Source organism: Malurus melanocephalus, unplaced genomic scaffold, assembly GCF_030028575.1.
Source record: "Malurus melanocephalus ecotype Western Australia unplaced genomic scaffold, MMel_1.1 scaffold_51, whole genome shotgun sequence".
Taxonomy (NCBI): domain Eukaryota; kingdom Metazoa; phylum Chordata; class Aves; order Passeriformes; family Maluridae; genus Malurus; species Malurus melanocephalus.
In genome coordinates, this window is record NW_026623283.1 from 2,081,235 (window position 1) to 2,099,012 (window position 17,778).

Below are 17,778 nucleotides of genomic sequence, written 5' to 3' on the forward strand. Positions count from 1 at the left end.
AAATTCACTTTGTAACTTAAGTGGAGCCTGTTTAGTCCATCAAGCATTTCCTCCCTGTTCCTTGTCTCAACTCATGAACCCTTTTGTAATTTTTTTTTCTTTTCCCTTCACTCTTCTCTGCCCRGTGGTGGTGGGGGACAGYGAGTGAGCAGGTSTTGTGGGTGCCTGGYTTTYGACCAGCATTCTAAACCATGACAATCTTTTAGGAGGCTTTTTACATATTAATGTGTGGTAATTTGAATATGCGCTAATACTTTTTGCATTTGGAATGCTTAATTGATAAAGATTATGTGGATAAAGATCTATAATTAACTGATAAACATTAAAACATTAACAGATAAAGATTTATATTGTTCCTGAGAAAAATTATAAGAGTTTTGCCTCTCTGCTGYACCCTTCTAATGAGAGATAAAGGAAGAAAAATAAGAATATGGCATTTAGTGCAGCATAAATGTAACTTGCTTCATTATGCTGTTGCTGAATTGAGGTAATTAAACTTYACACAAACTCTTAAAAATTATTTTTGAAAGAGACAGAAGTTCATTTCAGCCTAATTGTAATACTTTATTTTTGGGACCTAGCATTGCCATAATCAAGGATCAAAGCAGACAGATGGTTTTCCTTCATCTAGAAATTGGCGGACACCACAACTTGCATAACAAAAGATCAGAGATTAAAGGCTGTGCAGTCTGTCTTCATGAGACTAAAAATTTGCTCACACATGAGGAAGTCCATCAAAGCTTGTCTGAAAGTTGTATGTGACAGGAAATACACTAATTTTACAGGCAGAGTGGTTAAACAGATTTTYCTACCAAATCAAAAATATAAGGAAAGTGAGAGCCAGATCCACCCACCTGTTGAAATTCAGTGGAAACACACCCCTTGATCTGCATCTGGGAATAGTCCATCACTGCAGATCTCACCCCTCCTGATCCCATCCTGGACTCACCAGACTTTGCTGTCACTCWGCCAAGGAGGCTGCAGCCCTTGACTCCAAAGGGCTAAGGGGCTGGCTCACTGCTACCTGTTTGCTGTCAGTGGCGCACTGAACCTTCCTTATTATTGTGCCAGTGCCAAATCCAGCCTACATTTTAAAACAGATCTTGTGTGCCACTGTTTTSAACCATTGATGTTTTCTTTTTCTCAGCTTTTTTAAAAGGCTGTCTTGAATCAGTGCTCCTGCAGAACAGTGCTGAGGTGTAATGATCAGTGTAGTGTGAYGGTGTTGCTCCTTTAGCCTCTGTGCACTAGGTATTTGCAGTGTGGAATGTATTTATGATCACTTCTCCCAATGGAAAGACAGAACAATTATTAGTTAATGTATGAACTATTTTACGAGGTTTTTCTTAAAAATTGAGTCTTTTGCTGTGATAATCTACTCCTCAGTCAAGGCTTTGGCCTTCATCTAGGTGAGTGCACTATCTCTCACAAGCTATGCTTCAACATTAAATTCATGCCTTCATGCTTCTGAATACTTGCCTGAGTCTTTAATCAGCTACAATGCTTGTGGAATACCAGTGTAATCCCCAAGGTCTCAGAAWTTTTTTTAAATGGAAGACATCTTACCTCTCCACCTGTACCCTGTTTTGTAAGGGAACAGGACTGTCTCGTTAGCACAGAACCAGTTTGATTTCAACACACYGGGATGTGATGCTGCTGATCTTTTATCCACACAGAAGGGTGGTTAAGTATTGGCATGGCCTGCCCACGGTGGTGGAGTCACCATCTCTGGAAGTGTCCAAGAAATGGCTGGAGGTGGTACTTACTGCTATGGTTATGTTGGCACACTGGTGTTCAGTCAAAGGTTGGACTCCCTGATCTTAGAGGCCTTTTCCAACCTTAATGATCTTGTGATACTATGACTGGTCTCATCCAGTCTTTCATGTCTTAACAGCAATCATCATCTTCACCAATTCCCCTTCCCATCACAGCCTTGCCTAGGAAGGCCAGCAGTGTTCAGGCAAATGCCATTGGAGCATTCCAGCCCTTCTTGAAGGCATCTCTGGTGACTTCTACAGTGTGGTGGGACTCGTCTGTGCTGCTGGTCTCTCTGACTTCAGGCTCAYCTGCAAAGAGAAGGGGCCTTCCAACATGAACAGAATAAACAGAAGTGTGAAAACTGTGTGATTGTATCCAAATTGTGTGATTGTATCCAAAGCAGTCAGAACTAGGATTTCAGCGTATCTGAACGCAAAACATGGGCACACTTCCCCTGGAGTTTAGGCTCTCTACTGTCAAAGGAGCACARCTCAAACTCCTTTCATTTAATTTCTTAAAACTAAAAAAAACATCTACTTGCCTTAAAACATTATTGTGGCATGACTAATTTTACCTAGATTTTTTTTTGTATGTCTAACTTTTCTAAGAAATGAGATCCAAAACAGGCAGCTATGTTACCTTTTATCTGCCTACCTGTGCTTCAAAACGGCAACCTATATAGGCACACTCAAGTTTAGCTTTCCCTGGCTCCACTGGCTGGAGTAACTTTAGTTGGAGAAATTGCTTTAGGAAATGTTGATTTAAAAAAAAAAAAAAGAGATCAGTCATACTGCTCTGCTAATTACATTTGCCATATTAATGGCACAGAATGTTCATTTTCAGGCTCTGTTGGAAAGATTACCCAGAGAGGTGTTATCCTCTCAGCAWAGTGTCAGATGTCACCCTGTGGGATATTAAAGCCAAGTCAAGATTGTGCTGAAAAATATTTTTTTTTCCTTCTGTACAGTAACACATACAGCATTAGATTGCATTAAAAGAAATGCCTTTGCAGAAGAAATTTTAATGTGGGCTGCCAAATGGGAAAGATTTTCCACAGTTCACTGTTAATGTAAGACCTCAGCTCTTGTGGAACATGCTGTCCTTTAATGAACAGCTCCTTAATGAGAGCAGAGAATCAGGGCTTCACATCTAGGCAAATGACAGCAAAGTTTGGAAGGTGTTGCTTCTGTTTTTCTTTCTTATTCTTTTTAATGCAAGCACTAATTGGCCTTAAATAAATGTGAGTAGAACACAATAGATTTATGATATTTTTTGTGAGGCAAAACTAGATCCCAGGCGCTCAGAGAAACAGACTCCCCTTTTATGAGGTAATTATGATTTAGTGTTTACTCTCTCCCTGTTGAGTCTGTGGGTTGCCTTTAAAGTGGCTCTGGGATGAATGTCAGAAGTGGAATTTACCTTTTCAACATGTAAAATGTAGAAGACATTTATTATTTTTGTGAGTAATATTTCTTCTCTCCTGCCACATTGGCTGGGTTTTTTTYCCTGAAAAAACACCTATAAATTATCCCCAGTGGATAGGTTGCTGCATCATCAGAAAATGACTGTTTTGGAAAAGTTTGGGAAAGTTTCTAAAAGTCCAGRTCTCTCTTCTAGTAGCAGCAACAGTCCTCCAAGGTTCACTTCAGTCTTCCAATTGGAAATCAAGTGTTAGTTGATTCAAAAGGATGTAAATTAAATATGGAAAGTGACACCGCACACAGGCTTGCCTTCAGGTCTGTTTCCTGTTTTTGGGAGAAGGCTCGGGAGCAGACTCCCTTTGGGGTTTAATTTCACAGGGCTGTGACCCAGCTCCAGGATTGCAGTGAGAGCTCATTCTGCCACAAAGCACCAAATCAGCAATGTTGCTCTGGAAGTACAGCTGGACAGTTTGCTACCAGCTCTCAACCTGACCTTTTCCAGAGGTCCTGGGAAATGAGGCATATCTCTCCCTCTTGCACCTTCTGTTCTTTGTTCATTCAATTATCCTGCACATTCAGCAGCCCACCTGAATGGCATGCAGGAGCCGTGTGCTCAGTAAATCCAGCACCTCACTAGTGTCTGAGCAACTCTCAGACATCCTTCCAAAAAAAGTCTCCTTATTGCTAATTTCATACCTGCGCAATTTATTTTTTAAGCCATTTTCCCTTTTCTTCCCTGATACCAAACTCAGAAACATTGAGTGGGATTTAGGAATGGTTTAGGGGGAAAAAACACCAAATAATGAAAAATACAGAAATTGCAAACAATTACAATAGCATGGCAATGCACACCATGTACTTCAGCTGCAGTGCAAGATGGACTGTGGGCTAACTGTGAATTTGAAAGAGCTGCAGGAGTCCAAGTCATTATTCATAAAGTCTGAGAGATTTCCTTTGCTCTGAACAGCCTGGCTTAGTGAAGTGTGCCCTGCCCATGGAAGGGAGGTTGGAACTAGATGATCTTTAAGGTCCCTTCCAACCCAAATCCTTCTGCATTTCTGTGATCTCCAAAAGCCCAATGGCATTAAAAAAGTGTGTTTAAACCCATAAAAACTCCAGAAAAGSTATTATCCTCAGAAACAAAGGTAGAGACGTAAAGAACAAGAAAAATGGTGAATCTGCATCAGCTCTTAGTTGTAGCAGAGGATGAATCKAATGTAGATCAATAAACTGAAACACTGATTCATTAAAACTCAGCATAAAATTCAAAGTGGTTTATCCAGGAAGATAACTGATTAAAGACATTGATTAAAAAAATGTGCTCAGTGCATCTGGAGGATGAAAGTCGGAGCTCTTTCCCGCTATACTCTGGTAGTATTTGGCAGAAGCAAATTGAAATTTGCACGGTATTGCTACAAACAACTGCAGGTGATCAACTGASCTGAAGGAAGGCTCTTGGAAATCCACACCACAAAGAACCTTTATCCCTTCAGAGGATATCAGATGCAAATACAGAAGACATTTATTATCCCTTCAGTGCCAGGACTCAAGGGCGCAAAGCACAACCCAGCTTACATATTGTAGGGTGATGATGCTGGCTGCCACCCACAAACCCCGAGGGTGCTGCAGGCCTACGTGACCTACGTGAGCCACATAGCTCTCCAGTAAAAGGGCAAGGATGGCTTCCAGCATTTTCAGTATTACAAGCCTTGGTGATCCTCAGGAACACACTTATCCATCTATCTCACCCAGGTGATTTGCATCCACACGCTCAAGTTGCGTTTTTGCCACCACCCCAGTTGTGCAAGCACCAACCTGAGGAATGATTACTAATTCTGAAATGTTTTATTTACAGCAAACAATGATGCAATTAACTTGGAGTGATGGACAAGCAAACAGGACACCAGTCAAGCAAGTTTTTGGCAGAGTTTCAACATCTGATGTGTCTTAGAAGACATTTTTGCTGCATGAGAGTTGATAACCAGCAGGACAATTAATGGTGTTTGGAAAGCCACACTCGCAGGAGCACACTCGCAGATCTGGAGGATCTGAGGAATAAGGTTATGGTGTACCTCAAAGAGATAGTCTTGGATGAAAACTGCATTTGATGAAAGAAAAGAGAAGACTATTGAACAGACTTACCTGAGGCTGAATCCACTGAAGGAGGGCAGGAGACAGAAGGCATTACAAATGTGGAATGACAGTGAAAAGTTAAAAATCTTTCTAAATTGTTACAGAAGACCTATAGCTAATTCCCTTTGTGTTAGAAATAGATCTGAACATAAACTGAAGCTTGACTATAAAGATCACCAATGTTACTGCAGTTTATCAAGAAATGTATGAACACAAAAAGTAAGCTAAGTAATTAACTTCATGTTTTGTTTTGTTTTTGTTTTTGTTTTTGTTTTTTTTTGTTGTTGTTTTGTTTTTTGTTTTTCTTTTAAGAATGCACTGACCCCTGGAGTTATCTCTCCTGTTTTAAGTGGAATTCAACCTGTTGCACCTGAAGCTGTTTTGCTTCCCTGCTACTACACCATCTGTGCCTGATGATGACCCAGATGACATTTATTGCCATCCTACTTCAGCACCCAGTAGTTTTAATGGTATCTTTGCCATCTGTCTGCAATATGTGTATACATTATATTTCTTTCAGGTACATTATTACTACCCTGTATTTATTCTTATACCATTTCAGTGGCTTATAATTAACCATTGTGTTCATACTACCTTTTCTTTCAATATATTTCTATGGTGATAAATGTGTATGGGATGCATTGGGGAGTTTGGTGAAAGGAGTTGAAATATATTTCCCTTACTTCCTGTAGAAATAACAGTTTGCAAATGGTGGCTTTGCTATGATGGAKTTCCCTTAGAGGGCATGTATCAGTACTGTGCAGGGAGTGCTGTATCCTAAACCCAGCAAAACCCACCCTTACCCAGCATTCTCCCTCACCTCTTCCTGGTAAACTATAATTATTTGAAATTTCTGGAAATGTTGACACTGTGGGAGAAAGAAAGATCTCATGTGCTTTTTCCTGTCTCCTTCCCTATTTGGATGCAAGGGGAGAAAATGGAAAGCTACAGTTGTTGCTTGTTTTAAACAAATAATCGKTTTTTTATTCCCCAAACAGTGTGTACTGTATTCCATATATTTAGCAGTGCAGTATAAAATAGTACACTAATGCAGTTCAGAGGTATTTTTAGTCACTAAAATAAGGAAAGGGAAAATAAAATCCTGAAAATAGAAAGTATTATAAGATTCATATACAAACAAGAAAAGCAAGGGTATTTCATAGAAAGCTAATAATGTAGCTACTATAAACCCTCAGGTTTCTACTGAATAATTCTGGAAAATCAGCATGATGTTCACTGGTACACTTTTGCATGTTGTTGTTACTTTAGTTAGTGTAGCATCATATTAAGAATCAGCCTTAAATTTCATCTGAGTCATATAGGAATTGGAATGGCAATATAACAGGATTTTGGAAAAAAAACCCTTCAATTTGATGGGGTAACCATAAAAAATAATAACTGAACCTGCAGCAGGAAAATCTAATTTCAAACCATATTCTAAATATCTCTTCAGTGACTACACTGTGATAGCATATTTCACATAGTACTTTTTTTCATTTTTTTCTAAAATTTACCTTTATTTCTGCATTAAGCCCAAGGCAGGCACAGGTAGAGAGGAGAAAAGAGAGTGAATATTTTCTCAAAACCACCTTTTGCTGCTGGCTTTGACATCTATAGCCCGGGTAGGATAGATACAAACAGGCCAGTGAAACTGAATTATGGCCAGAGGACAAGGAAGAACATTCTCCTGAATGCTTAGGACTCAACATATTTACTGTTTGGCAAAAGTGAATATTTAGTGAAAAATAAATAAATAAATAAATAAAAAGAGGATCTTAGATGCAGTTTCAATAAAGGCAGCTCATCCAGCTGGAAAGAAGGCTGTCTTCATCATGCACATGGCTGAAGAGGTGACAGGCCCAGCAGCAGAACACAACGAGTTGCATGTGCAAAAGACTAACACAGGGAGTCAGGAGAGCTTTGGGAGCCAGGTAGTGCATTTTGAGATATACAAAAAGGTGTGGTGAACCTGATAGGGATAAAAATKATGAGCATGTAGTCTTGTGTGTGAAGGAACCCTTTTTGTAGTTACAGTAAACTTTAAATTTTGGAATATCCTTTCAGAAGAATCTCAGAATATAATTGTAGTACCTAAACAAGAAACCAATAGCTGCAAACAGGGTAAGTCAAGAACAGAGTTTAAAGTTCTATAATTTTTGCACAAAAAAAAATTAAAACAAATCTTAGAGGCCAAATTAAAGCAACTATATGTATTGGTTTTGTCCTTGCTTGGCCAACTAAGCCTGMAAAGTTGAACCTTCCAGACAAGCACATCAGACTACCATTTTAACAATGGTCTAAAAAAGGCAGGCTATATTTTAGGAAACGTAACTGAGAACAAATATTAGAATGGCTTTATGCATTTAGGCAATGTGTTTCATGAGGGAGTGATGAGCATGGAGAGAAAGGACAGCGTCCCTGTGTAACTAGAGCCAAACAATGTCACTCCTAAGAAAACATGTGTGATTGAATTTTCAATAGCACTTAAGAAGGTAAGACAAGACCTTGAGAATAATTACTTTTGATGGTTTTATTCCCCAAACAAGCAAGGAATTAAAAAAAAAAAAAAGAAAAAATAACATTGAACAGAATTTTAACTTTTTTTTTCTCTACTTGCTAAACCAAACTCTGGAAACAAACCATGGGACAAGAAACCTTTGGTAAAACTCCAGACCCAGCACTTGACACTTGTTGGAAATCAAAAGGAAATATCAGAAGCTTGACTTGCCCTGCACGTGGGGAAAATTTGAAACCATGTTTGTAATTTTTGAGAAATCTGCTCCAGCCATCAGGCTAGGCAGCCAGGAGGGCAAACCATGTCCTGGGGTGCCTCAGGCACAGCATAACAGCCGGGCAAGGGAGGGGATTGTCCCGCCCTGCTCTGCATTAGGGCAGCTTCACTAGAGTGCTGGGGGCAGTTTTGGGTGCCACAATATAAAAAAGACATTGAGCTGTTAGAGATCATCCAAAGGAGGGCCATAAGGATGACGAAAGGCCTGAGGGGAAGCCGTGTGAGGAGTGACTGAGGTCACTTGGTCTGTTCAGCCTGGAGAGGAGGAGACTGAGGAGAGACCTCAGTGCAGTTACAACTTCCTTGTGAGGGGGAGAGGAGGGGCAGGTACCGATCTCTTCTCTCTGGTGACAGGTGACAAGATTTGAGAAAATGGCATGAGGCTGAGTCAGGGGAGGTTTGTGTATCAGGAAAACAGGCATGAATAGGCAAATAAAGTTCCTGCTGCTCTGATAACAGGAGTTCTATAGAGACAGACTTCGGCATTATGCAATAAATACACTCCCTTCAGGAATGATGTCAGATATTTGGAATATTCTGCCAGGCAGAGAGTAACTGAGGTGAGCTTGCCAATTTTTCTATGCTACTTTTAAAGATAATTTGCTCTGGAAGTTCCCAAAACATTTTCACTGTCTGACTCCGGGACTGTGTGAAATAAAATCAGGGGATTTTTATTCATTACTGATTTTCCATCAGGGATAATTAACTTCGTAACCTCCCCAAGCCTGCATGCATGAGTGTGTGTGTCTTTCCTCCTCATAAGCCAACATCCCTGATACATAGATAATTTATGAAAACAGAGTAGACGCTTTTTAATAATTAAGTAATAGATAATAGGAGTGGACATTTTCCAACAATGTACAGTGGCTTTGAAGTAGAATACAGCACTGAAAGATTAGTGGCTGTAGATAAATTACATTTCAAAAAAAGAAAACCTGAAGAAAGCTGCTACACTTACACTGTGTTATTAAGTAAATTAAAACACTGAAATGGTTCTTTTCATTTTGAAATGYGTGCACTTCATTGCAGTAACATGTGAGCAATAGTCCTGTGGCAAAAAGCCAGTTGACTGCCCCAGACTAAATCACATAGCATCAACACGGCCCATTCTCTCTAAATTACAGGGCAAACAATAACACAGGTGAAATTAGCCGCGGCTGTAATTATACAGCAGAATTGTACCGAGGACGCAGAATGATAAACGGCAAACGCAGAGCATGTTGTGTCATATCATGTAATCTCTCCTGCTGCAGAGTTGAAAAACAAAGGGAGAGTTGTGCCTTGTTTGTCTAACATGTTCTATATCACAAATTAGAAATCCTTCCTAATTAAGATATTGTTAAATTTCCTCTGTTAACAATTTTTTAACAATGTTAATTAGTGATCATTGATGACATTTTAACAATGTTAATTAGTGATCATTGTTCATCTAACAGACGATTAGGGTGATTTGCGCTGCAGTTCTCAGGCGCAGAAGTGCATCCCAGAGTCTTCCTGCCTTTTTACCCCCAGGCTGCTTGAGCTGAGGGAGGGCATCTGGGAATGCTAATGCAATACATAGCCACTCATTTAGCAGAAGCATTGCAAGGAAAATCATGTCTGGCTTATGAACCTTTAATAGTTGGAAACAGCTGTAGCTTCACAAGGGTGTTCTCATCATACAAGTGCTCCATGAGGTCACTTAGGCCATTTTTAAACTAATGTAATATAATACAATACTAGAGGCACATGGACATTCATTTCCCACTATTCCATTAATTCTCATCTAGCTGCGCAGTTGGCAGTGGCTCTCAGAGGCCTGAGATTGTGGTGTCATCTCACCCCGGCCATTTTCTGGTTTTTGTGTGGGTGACAGTACTAGCAGCAGCAGCAGTGCCTGCTGTGACTCGCGTCCCTGATGCCTTTGTGAAAACTGGGACCAAAAATATCAGAACGAGAACCACTGTCCTATTTACAACGCCAGCCTTGAGAGCTGCATTATCACTTTGATTTGTAAGAAACGTCCCTGAGAAAGAAGGATGTTAGCATCAAGGTTATGAAGGAGCTTGAGAAATCAGCTTGTCAGTTAGACCACAGGAGYGTAGAAATGGGACTGCATTTCCTGGCAGAGACAAGTGGAGGGCTACAGCTCTGACAGGCTCGATGCACACTTCCTCTCCACAGTGGTCAAAGCATTATCTCTGGCTGGAGCCAAAAGACCTCTCTCCTACCCAAGAACTACAGGGGAAGTTGGGTTAAGTGCTAATTCAATTAAAAACAAACAAAACAACCAACAAAAAAAAACAGACTTGCACTGAGGAAGATGGACAGTCTGGAGGTTGAGCAGTGGGATAATATTATTTGAGGCACCTCCTGCTGCTGTCCTACTGCCCAGTGATAGCMCTGGGGCAATCAGAGGCAGGGCCACCACACAAGCATTGCGCACTAACACCATTGGGGCACCAGCAGCTGTCCTGCTGCAGAATAGGTTAGACAGCCTGGGTGATAAGGTACCAATGTGCTGTGTGTATCAGCACTCTTACAGTGGGCACTGATAGGGGACCACCAGGGTAGCTGGGCACTGTGAAAGGCCCTCAGCATGGATTTTACTCCTGGGGGTGTTACCACACTTACCGCAGCACTTAGCAAGAGGTATAAAGGCATTTTTCCTGTGAGCCATGACTCAGTAAACACGCTCAAACACTGCTGCATTACAGTTCTGTTTCTCATTTTATATTTCTTTACTGCTGTGAATATCTGCTGTCCGCCTATAGCTCAGTTATGTAAATTTATCCATCTTTTCTTCGTATCTGTAGTTTATACCTTCTGTGATATGAGCACTGAATTGTTTGCATGTTGCTATACATAAATGTTTCTGCAGAAAATGGTAGATGGAAACGAGTGCCAGAAACCACGTAACATGTTCTAAATGTTAAATGCAGATTTCACTGATAATGCAGGCATGACATAACAGACATGTTCTTGCGTTGTCCAGGTTAGCGGATGGCATTGATATGATTACATTATAAGACTGAGCCATTAATCCCTCCTTTTCCTGATTCTTATTGACAGAATTGGAGTGTAAACTAACACTAACCTACTCGGTTCCAGCTGCATTCTCATGAATATGCATGCATCAGTCCATCAAATTAACATTTATAAAATGCCCTTCATTCAAGGACCTCAGAATGCAAGAGGCAATCAATAYAAAAATGAAATTGTTAAGCTTAATTTGGTAAGAAATTTTCAGCTTAGGAATTCCAAGATTTTTCTACTGGTGCTTTCTACAGCTGGAGCAGCGTGGGATACACCTGAGTTATGTCTTTCACCTCGCCACTTGGTCTTGTGGTTTGCGTGCAAATCTAAGTGCTGAKAGAAGCAAAGGATTAGTAGCACTTGCTGGAATAAAGCTCTGTACCTGTTTTTGCAGCAAAGTAGTGATCTTTTTCCTCACCATTTCCTGGGGATGGCTGTATGTACAGCTTCCAGCTACTAAAACAGGTAGCAGTTTAGAGAGGCCACTAAATGGCTGCAGGGAAGGCAGCCACTTATCTCACTTTATGCACAGAAATCAGTCACCAACCTTTGGAGAAGAAGCCAAATGTGCCATTTGTTGTGACAGTGACATGTTCCCAGTTTTCCAAGTCAAGAACCCCCAACTGGTAAACAAAAGTCATGTTTTACAGAGGAAATGCATTTCAATACTGCAGGGCTCATCTATGGCAGGTTTGGGCAGAAGTATCTAGCTTTAAACATCCATGTTTTTTGAGGTTAGAGMGTGAACTGATAAATACTTGCTTTGATTTCTAAGTATCTTCTTGTCATAGAAAATTTTATTACCGTTTGTATTATGGATTGTGATTGTCAGACCCAGATATGAAAGTCAAAATACATTTTGACTTCCATGGGGACAGATGGAAATTGTAAATGGATTTTCACCTTTAAAAAATGACCAATCTCATTGTTAAATTAGATTAATTTGCTCTGTTGTTATGACTTTGCTGTGTTCTAGATTCCAAGTAACTGTGATTTCCAAAACAGAAGTAGCTATCCCTAAGGAAAAGCGTAAATGTTTTGTGAAGATGATGCTGACAATATGCTAGCTGTGGGGGAGTGGGCTATAATTAGAGATCCATTTGTACCCCGTAATTTTCTGTTATCGTCTGTAAGTGACAGTAAAGTGTGCTGCATTTCCACCATACTGTGGATTTACACATTTACTGACTCTTTGAATCTTCACACTCCTAAAGCCAGTTGTTTCTGGCATCATTAGGTGACTCATTTCTAAGCAGAATATTCTCAAGACCGGAAACACAGGACACCTCAGCRGTAGAGAAAGGCTAAAAATTCTCTTTTTGTTCAGACTAGCTGACTTTGTTTGCTGGCCAGAAGTCGTCAGGAAGCATCACTTACATAGCACCTCTCTGACCACTGTCTTGTGTTGTGATACTAAACCAGGCTTTGCTGGCATTTGGCAAAGGTAGCAACAAAAGGTTACTAGCAAAGGATGAAAAAGGTTCCTCAGTATTTGATCTGCTTCTTCTGTATTTCCTAATGTACACCTGCTCCTGAAAATCTGTTGGACTCTCTTCCTAAGGTTTGGAGATTGCTGAGCCTGAAGGGGTTGAAGAGCAGGACAAGGGAACACCACCCCCCCCCCCCCCCCTCTTTTTTTTTTTTTTTTTTTTAAGAGTATCTATCTCTCCTATTTATCTGCTTTTATGAAAGAAAGGCAAATACCATCTGTGCAGATATGTGCAGATACTTTTCGAGGTTACRCTYAGGGCAGATCAAGCAGACTGGGAGTAAAATCATCATAGATCTGCCAGATCTAGGTATTTTAGTGACTTGAGCTGTGKGGATGCAGCAGTGGAAATGTAACAYGGAGCAGTCAGCACTGGTTAAATACCAGCAGACAGGTTGCTGGCTGGCAGGGTGAATTGAAGCTTCCCCTGACACGTGCAGTTCCACTGGGCAGTTCCACTCCCATGCAAAACATTCAACTTAAGTGGAATTAGTTGCTTTCACTAAAAGSTAATAAAGTCATTAAAAAATAGATTAAACCAAAACCAAAAAACTACAAGACACAAAAAACAAATCCCAAAAGATCCAGCCCAACCCAAAATATGTTGGTGCAAGTAACTTGCACATTGCAGTACTTCGTGATAAAGCTTACATTCTTGATCATTCTCCAGCTGGAGCATAAAGGAAAAAAAAAAACACAGGAAAAAATGCAGCATTTAGATCCACATCGTGGGGAGAAATATTGATAAATGGTCAAGAAAATTCCAGTAGATGTGTGTATTTGTTTTCTTAAGCGGGGCTAGATAAATAGTGTAATGTAAGAAATCTATATCTGCTATTTGCTGTTTGGACAGAGAGCTACATCTCCTTCTAAATTCCAYTTTTAATCAGTGGAAGCTGTACCTCATAGCACAAACACAAGATGTTATTCTGTGTTTTTATATTTAATGCTAGATACATAAAATCTCTAAAACATAAGAAGCCAGCTTGAACCACACAGTTGTGTTGTTTGCTCTCCCCTGTTCTTTCTTCTCTCTTGGCTTTGAAGGCTGTTGCTTGGGAAAACATGTGGAACATTCTTTCTGAATTAATTCTGCTGTTTTACATTGAATGAATTTATGGGTGGGTAATTATGTTCCAATTCTTCCCAAGTGGCCCCCTCCTGTTCTTCTTCTGCTCTGCTCCATCTTCCTCAGCTTCACTACACTCTTCCACTCAGTTCCCTCCCTTATTTTCTCACCAGTTTTTATCTCTTCAGATCCCACTGTTACTTTGTTCACCCTTCATGATTTCTTAGTGTCCCACCTTACAGCAGTGATGTAAGAGCCTCCACGCGTGATGCCTCCTCTTCCAACATCTTGCCCTGGCCTGTTTCCAGCTCCCTCACTCTCTCTGTTGTCCTTTCTCTGCTTATTTTTTCTTTCTTCTCTTAAGTTTCCTTTCTTCTGCTCTCACACATGAAATTCAGCTAGAGACTCCCTGCTTTATCAGGAAGGCAGGTACTTTAGGAAGGCCCTAGTTAGCTTTATGGTCCATGGGCTGCCTGGCATCAGCCCGTAATAGGCTTTACCAAGACACAAAATTAAAATGTAGCATGGAAATATTCAGTCCATCATGTTATTATGTAAAGTGTCATCTAGTGGCTCATCTTATCAAGAAAATTGCCCAGCACCATCACAGTTTTCTYCAGTCTTTACAGTCTGGTCATTGCCTCATTTTCAGACAGGAAGGGTTTTCTTAAACAATAAAACTATCCATAATGAGTCTGCTCTCTAAATTATACTCAGGCATGCAATCTCTCACTCTAATTTTGAACCTGATTGTCTAAATGAAGGCACCCAGTTCTAAGTTTTAATTTTCAGGCAGGCACTTATGCACCCAAACACCCATTTCATTCTCCTAAGTGCCGGTGTGAGTACTACAGCACAGCAGGCGAATGGGCACCCCCRGCTGTCCTGGGAAGTTCAGGAGCGTTGTTCTGTCTCGCTGAGTGCAATTGTGGCTCCGTTCATYGTCCTGTGCCACCAGCTCTGTCCTCTGTGGAGCTGCTGCTCCTCCAGCAGAGCCCATSGCTTGGCTGGGTGCTGGACATGTGTCCCTGCTGTCCCTCAGAGCGACAGGCTCCACTGTCCCATCCCACACKGCAGACCCTGGGGTTGTTTAACGGGAATGAGACAAACTGGAAGGTGACTGGAAGACAACACGAGTGCTTTTSGCTTTGCGGCTGTTAGGAAAATTAATCCACAAGCACCAGAGGTTTATGTCCAAAAAAGAGACAGAGGAGTCCCGCAACTTTATTCATGAATAAAGGGAGAGGTCATGGGCATTTCCCATGCGGTCTCTCAAATTCATAGAGGATGCAGCCTCCTTTTATCCTGATTTCCCGGCCGCGGTTCCCTCTCTCTTTCTCCATTGGCTGAGGTACTTGAAAGTTACAGGCTCCCCGAAACGCCTGATCAAACCCCCCCTTCTCCTTTCACGGCGAAGTTGCCACCTTTGGGGCCCCGCAGCCCATGAGAGATTATCTCACCCAGGAGCAGCGGGATTGGGGCCCGCAGCCTGAAGGAATGATGGTGAGAGGCCTGAAGGTGCCAATGGAATAACCTCTCCAGCACCGCCCCGGCTGCTTTGCTCGCTGGATTCCAACCGGGATTGCAGGAACGGCCCTGTCTGGAGCAGGTGGCCGGCAGAGGAGCACGGCAGGCAGGGGATGCCCCGAAACAGCCCCAAAACGAAGCTGGAAAGCGCCCGGGTCCCACGCAGCAGCGCGGACGCTCCCGCCTCAGCACAACGCGGCTTTGGGAGACACGCAGGCGGCCGTGCCGTGGAAGAAATCATATTCTTTGTTCCCCAGTTTAATGGAAGCCTCCTCCAAAGCACCCAGTGGCTGATTTAAATCACAATAAGGCGCTGACTCCGGCTCACAAAAAAAAAAACAAAAAAAAAACAACCAAGGAAACAGACATTTATGGTTTAAATCTGGTCTGACACCCGACCTTAACTGTGACTGCTGTGCCAGCAAATAGCAACAACAAAAAAAAGGCTCCCTTTAAAGCCTGTTCTTGTTAACGCGGAGTGTTAGATATAACTGTGAAATTCCGGCTTTTGTGGGGTTAATTGCATAACTTTGCTGTGCTTTAACAAGATGTTTTGTAGCTGAATAGCTGTGATTTCCTTTGTTTCTTTCTGTGGGCCGAAGGTAGTTTAAGAGGGGAAATTAGCCATTTAATTATTATGAGTGCAGGAGAAGTAAAAAGACCATATGGTTTGCTGTTGAAATTAGTCACAAGAAACTTTTTTTTTTTTTTTTTAATAATATGTGATATTTTTAACAAGCAGATGTGAAGCCACAGCGTCTCCCACAAGAGCTTTGCCAGGCTTATCTATTGTATCAAGTGCTGCAGGGGGGTATTTTTAGCACAGGGGGTCGTTTGGTGGAGGAAGAGGGTAAGGAGGAGTGGTGGCAAGGCAGGCTGGAGGCACAGCTAATGGGAGGGGACGGACAGCAGGGACCAGCCCCTGATAGAAGCACGGTGGCTGTTCTTGTGTGGGACTCCAGCCCTGGCAGTGACACAGAGCCCAGACCTGTGCTGCAGGGTATTTGCTCTGCTCCTTGCTGTCTTGAGCACCTGAGCCTGGCTGCTGCTCGTGCCCCAGCAGGTATCCTTCAAAAAGGCCTTTTGGCTTGCCTCCTGTCCTGATTCCCCCTCCAGATCCTCACAGGCAGCCCTGAAGCCTTTTTTCTGTCTTTCCACGACTCAGTCACCATTCCAGGCCAGACACCAGCACAGCGGGATTGTGGTGGCATTCCAGGAGGCACTTGCTTTCCCAAATTACAGTTTAAAAGCAGCAGTAGGAGCCCTGTGAGCACTCAACAGCATTGCTCAACAAGGGAAAATGCAGCCCGTGGGGCCAGGCGAGATGTGCCAGCTCCCCTCAGCTCCCAGCTCCCCTCGGGACTCAGCTTGGTGGGAGCAGGGAGCAGCTGCCTCTCACAGATGCACGTCTGCTCCTCCTTCCCCGTCCTCCTGGGGGCTGTTGAAAATCTTTGTGTGATATCTTTGGCACCTGTCACTACATTGTGTTGACCCCTCTACCTGATAACACAGATCCTATCGCATAACTCTGGAAATTCATTTCTCATGTGTAGTTTTTTTTCTTACGCAGCTTTATGGTGGATTTTTTTTTTCTTTTTCGCCTTCACCTTAATCTCTTTTTCCTCTCATCCTATCCTTTGTTTGTAAGGGAACTTTCATAAATGAAAACAGAGACATACCATTACYTTTATCCTTTGTTTTTTATCATTTATCTGGATACAGAGGTTATAGATTAGAGAGGTTAAAGGTCACAGGTTAGAGAGGCATAGATTTTATCTAGCAAAATTGTRCTGTCTTTCCCCTACCTTGCCTGAATTTACTTTGTATTAAACTYGTACAGGAGGCAGAGAAATAATAAAAGAAGTGAAGAGCATGTGAAGTGAATATTGCTATATAAGAACTTCAGAACATTTGAATAACAAGAATGACACAGGGTTACTTTTGCCCTGGCTTGTGGCCAGAACAATAAAGTATCACCCAGCAAGAAGTACTCTGGTTTTGCTGCTATCCCATGCAATCCTTTTGGAATTGGTGGGCTTGCAAAAAGAGGTAAGTCAGGGCAGGATTTGAGCCCTTCAGGAAATTTTGAGCTGAGTGCTTGATCATTGCGTTKCTCCTGCTGCAGTGCAGGAACTCAATTAGGTTGGCATTTACTGTGTGCAGGAACACCTACGCTCCTTTTGAGGCCTCTGACACTGGAGAGCTTTAACACTGTTGAATTGCAGGCAGCGCTCTTAAACAGCACTCCTTTTTTGATTGGGCATTTCAGGGAGTTATCACTGCTCTGATGTTTAATTTGAATCTTCTTTTCTAGTGTTGTATTCTCCTTTGCAGTCAAAGGGTTTCTGATGCTCCTCTAATCCAAACAATCAAGGGGCCTGGTTTGCTTTTGCCTGAAATTCAGGAATTATTCAAGTCCCCTTATCAAGATAATTCAATAAACTCTTCCTGTTCAAAATCACCCAATTGAATGGCCTATGGTATCTGTTCCTTCCGTTCCCTTTTTTCCTGCCTGCCTGCCTTCTCCTTCTTCTCTGTTTCTCTACACCACTTCTAATCATTTGACGCTCAAATG

General features: G+C 41.8%; 1 long non-coding RNA gene across 1 annotated transcript in view; it reads left to right on the forward strand.

The window, feature by feature from the left end:
* LOC130573123 (uncharacterized) overlaps window positions 1-5,526 on the forward strand; it is a 60,129-nt gene extending 54,603 nt beyond the window's left edge. Inside the window, exon 5 of the long non-coding RNA XR_008965297.1 lies at window positions 5,035-5,526. This is a non-coding gene — a long non-coding RNA (uncharacterized LOC130573123). The remainder of the gene's footprint in view (window positions 1-5,034) is intronic.
* Window positions 5,527-17,778: the final 12,252 nt, after the last annotated feature.